The sequence below is a fragment of the Neophocaena asiaeorientalis genome, unplaced genomic scaffold, assembly GCF_003031525.2.
Source record: "Neophocaena asiaeorientalis asiaeorientalis breed wild unplaced genomic scaffold, Neophocaena_asiaeorientalis_V1.1 scaffold396, whole genome shotgun sequence".
Taxonomy (NCBI): domain Eukaryota; kingdom Metazoa; phylum Chordata; class Mammalia; order Artiodactyla; family Phocoenidae; genus Neophocaena; species Neophocaena asiaeorientalis.
Window position 1 is genome coordinate 1,224,717 of NW_020172455.1, and position 5,029 is coordinate 1,229,745.

The following is a 5,029-nucleotide window of genomic DNA, read 5'->3' on the forward strand; positions in this document are numbered from 1 at the left end:
AAAAAAAAAAAAAGAGGGAAGGAGTGATGGTTCCTCTCACATTTCCATTTAATATGGAAGTTTACTTCTTACAGCACCAGAGGGACACTGGAGAACGTCTATAGACCACCACAAGCTCAACCAATCATTAGCTTCAGTCAAAGATGCTTCACCAGATGTGGTATCACTGTGAGAGCGATTCACATGGCCTCAAGTACATGCTATGTGGCCATTGCTTTGATAAATGCATTCTTTTTTATCCAAATCATGGCACTGACATGAAATGGACAACAAAAAGTATTCACAGTTGGCCCAGAGCCATATTAATGCTACTGCTCTCTTTCACAACATAGCCTGAAGACAGCTGGGCCATCTGGACACCCCCACAGAGCATCACATTCACCCATTACCTGGATAACATTATGCTGATCAGGAAGGCTAGCCTTATTAAGATGACCATAATTGTAAAGAGCGGGAGATAAACCTTATGAAGATTCAGGGCCCTGCCACATCACCAAAGTTTTCAAAGGTCCAGTGGTCAGGAACATCATCTTCAAAGTAAAATATCAATGGCTGCATCATTCATACCATACTTAGGAGAAGAAAGCACAATGTCTACTAGGTCTCTCTGTAGAGGTAAGGTGTTGACAGTTCATCACAGGATGAATGAAGAAAGGCTATGATTATGTCTTGGAGCATCTTGGATATATATGTATAGATAGATAGATAGATAGATGGATATATAGATAGATAGATATGTTCTTTTTTGGATTCTTTTCCATTACAGGGTATTACAAGATATGAATATGGTTCCCTCTGCTGTGCAGCAGGTCCTTGTTGTTTATCTATTTTATGTATAGTAGTGTGTATCTGTTAATCCAACCTCTTACTTTATCCCTTCCCACCCCCTCCAACGTTTCTCTTTGAGGAAGGAAAGATATTCCTTCCCAAGGCTTCTGTCCACATCCAGTTGAATTGTGACTAAGTTCAGGAAAAGGCGAAAACTTCATTTAGCCTCAGTGGTACTCTCAACTCCTCTCTAGTCCCTTACCTCTGGGAGCTGCAAGAAAACATTCTCGAATGGGTGGAACAGGGGAGAGGGGGCATTGGTCACAGCTCCCAAATTTTAATATTCAGGTCTCTGAGCTGAAAGGCATCAGGGTTTCCTCTGACAGCATTGAGTGGCTTTGGAGATTGTGAAACCATGGTTCAACCAGAAGATTCGACATTAGCTGGATGACATCCTTCAATTAATATCTTAGAGGCTCACTTTACTCATTTGTAAAACTTCTTGCCTACCTTGAAAGGCTTATCAATAGACTGAGTAGGAGGTGTGGGTTCCTATTTCCTCCTTCCCCTCGTCTCTCATTTCAGAGTTTGGTTTCCTGTAGTATACACACACCCAGGGACTCAAATGCACGGAAATAACACAGACACAACAGGGATTGTCCATGGGCTCAGCAAGGGGCTCCATCTCCAAAGTTGAGTTACCTGGCCTTTATCTGTTGTTACAACACTGGACAATTATCTGACTTGTATAAATGGGATCATCTAAAGGCATAGATAATGAATACGAAAACTTTGGCTTAGACATTTGATATGTTGATATATATATAATCCATAATTATTTCTGATGATCATCTGATACCCATTAAATATTGTTCACTGGGTTAGTCACAGAGGAGAACGGACTGAGTCAGGGAAAAAGGCCACTGGGAAGGACCTAAGATCAAAGTAAGAGGAGATGGGTGAATAACAAATCCCCTGAGGTTTGTAAGGCACAACCCACCGACAGAGCTCGTGCACACCTTCGTCCTCCAGGTCAGGGTCCATTACTTAGTCTTGGGGTGGCCTCTGGTAATGCCCTTGACTTCTCTGGACCTTGGTTGCTTTATCAAAGCTGCTTTGTCAACTCTTAATCAGGAGTTAGACTTGATCAATCATTTTCAAGCATACCTAGCGGCCGAACCTTCGTCTTCCTCCTTATATGTCTACATTTGAACTACACACGTGTAAAAGTGGAGCTGCTTTGGCTGTGGCAGGGGACAGGTCTCGGTGGCACTCTCCTTGACGGCACTTGATAAATTCTCAACTCCAGGGCCATTCCCCAGTTGTAAGAGCTCTGCCCTATTATGCCCTCAGCTGCTATTACCAACACTCACCATGTCAGCCTGGCTCAGGACTAAGCCTTTGACACGCCCTACCTCATCTCAGTTAATCCTCACAACACCCTTGGTCCTAATAAAAATGTGATGATTTGCCTGGTCACGGCTAATATGAGTATGAGGATTCAGAGCACGGGTCCTCTACCTTCCCAGCCCCCGCCTTCACTCCCAGTGGCCCAGGCCCCTGGCCCTGCCCCAGGACCGGATTAAGGAGCAATGGGGTGAAGTACCCATCCCCAAAGGCATGATCGAATCAAAGATTTCTTCTGGCTAAGCCTTGAGACATTAAGAAAAAGGGAGCTTGCTGATTCTGGGTCCCCACCAAGGTGCAAGCTTTCATATAGAAGCTGGAAGTGTGTGTCAGCAACTCCTTCCCCGCAGTAACCACACATGGGAAGGTTTGACAGAATACAATTCAAACAGGCACTCATTAGGCAGCAGGCCCACTTCTGCTTAATCACAGACAGTGAAAGAGCAAAGAAATTGGATCAGCCTATCTGTGCCCTAGCAAAAGTCACTACCGGAGGGCTTCCGTCCTTGCAAAGCCTGTTTTCTAATGATGTACCCCTTAGAAGGGTTGGAAGGAAATTTAGCAGTATATAGAGCCCCCAGCACAAATTAAACATCAATGAACAGTTGTTTACTGAATGCCCCCCATGAGCCAGGCATGGGGTCTGGTGCTGCTGGGGATACAGAGGTGATGTCACTGGATGATAAGCATTCCGTGAATTTAGAAGATGGGTGCAGTTGATTAGAAATCCTCCGCTTCAGCCATGTCCTCCCAAATGCCACAAACGCACTGCTTTGCAAGGACTTTGATGAGCGCCATCCACAGCTTGGCACTGAGGGACATTTACTCGGGCAAGTCTTAGATTCTTTTCTCTCACAGTTCCCTCAGCTTAGAGGACTGCTGTTTCTCTTCCTTTATTACCCAAAGCCTTTTCTTTCTGGACTGATTCAGCGGCCACCCCTTCCAGGATACCACCTGACCGATTTAGACAGGTGGGGCACTCATCTATGGGCTGCCATGAACCTGTGTTTACCCACCACTGTCTTTGTCTGTTTCCATGTCTGTTTCCCCAACCTGCATTGAAATGACAGAGGAGGCACATACTGAACGTTTCAGGATTGAATTGACCCTCTCTGGGCTGGAGGTACGTCTCTTAAACGAGGTGTACGGTAGATGGGATTGCTGACAGAGCCCACCTAGCTCTGATACTCCCTGGATCTCTGACTGAGAGAAGGGATGCTGGGCGGACATTTGTTTCTGGGAGCTGGGTGGTCTCCACCTTGGAGATTTCCAGTCAGGTTTGCAGCACATGCTTTCTCTGGGGAATCATGTGGGATACTGCATTGAGTCCCAGGTAAGCCTTTCTACTCCAGAGCTATTATTACACTTGCCCTGAGAAACTCTGGGCTTTAAAATCTTAGAAAGAGTAACCAGCTTGGGATTCAATGGACCTGGGGTTCATTCTTCACTCACCTAAAGGTGGTTTCACATCAGGCAAGTTATACAACTTTCTGGGCTGATTTCCTAATCTGTAATAGGAACATAATTCACACCTCTGAAAGTGTGAATTCAGTGAGATATTACATCTAATTTGGCCAGCATATGCCCAAACACGACAGAAAGGTAGTTTTGCTTTGTATAAATAATAATAGTGGTTCCCTCATAAAAAAGTGGCAACCTAAGAGAACAGATGAGTTCCTGGCTGTTGTGAGGTGGTCTCAAACCCCAAATAGCAGAAAATCATCATTTTCCAGACCCCAGGGGTTTAGTTAAATACGCACAAGTTTATTGATTGAAGAGATTAGGACAAAAACATGAAACCAAATACAGGACAAAGCACCAGAGGCCATAGATTCCCACCATGCATGTCACCAATCTTTCCTCCTACAGGGGACTTAAAAAATAAGGGAGAGGGAAGAAAAATAGGTCCTTCTTGACTCAGCCCCATCTTCAGGATGTAAAAAACCCTCTCTCCTTTTTATCTTCCATTACCAAAATAGAATCAAGAGCAAATCCATGGCCTCCTTGTCTCCCAACAATGAACGGATAAGCCGCCCTCCTGGGAACATGAGGCCGGTATCCTGCTAAGTAGGAATAAAGCATCCAAGGTCTGAACATACATGCCACATACTATAATGAAGCACAGATTCAAGTAACATTTACATACTAGAGTCCACGGGTCACCTACCCAAAAACATGACCATTTCACAAAACGTATACAGGCAGTAAAATCCAAATAACTGAGGTACTGGAAACACAAATATTGATGCCCAAAGAGTTCCGTATCATACAGCAATAGAAAAGCCATAAAAAAAAAAAATTTTGCCACTCGAAATCAAATAAAGCTATCTAGAAAAGCCAAATAAAAGGTTATTTCAGGGACAGAAATACTCAGAGAAAAAAAAATATATAAATGTTAACTACAGCATGTAACATGTTACCCAAGTTAACCCGTAATTGAAGTACTGGCTTAATACATCACAATGTGACATTTTCCTTAATAAATAGAAGAGTTCTTGAAAATACAAAGGTGCGTATGGGGATAGAGAGCTTGTTTTATTTATATCATCCCAGCTTTCAGCTTATTTTCCTTCCCGCTTGTCTCGACTGAGGTTTTTTGTCCTAACCAGAGGGGCTTCCAAGCCAAAAAAGATCATACTCCGTAAAGAAAACTCAATAGCTGCTCTGTATTTTATACGTGTGGGACAACCTGCTTCGTTTCACTAGTTGCCGATAAAACAAAGACAAAATGTTTAGTTGAGATCAGAGTGTTACAAGAGCTTCAGACTCCGAGAGCACCCAGGATCTCAGACTAACACTATCATCTCAGGAAAGAGGCATGCCTGTAACGCAGCCCTCATCATTCAGCAAAAAA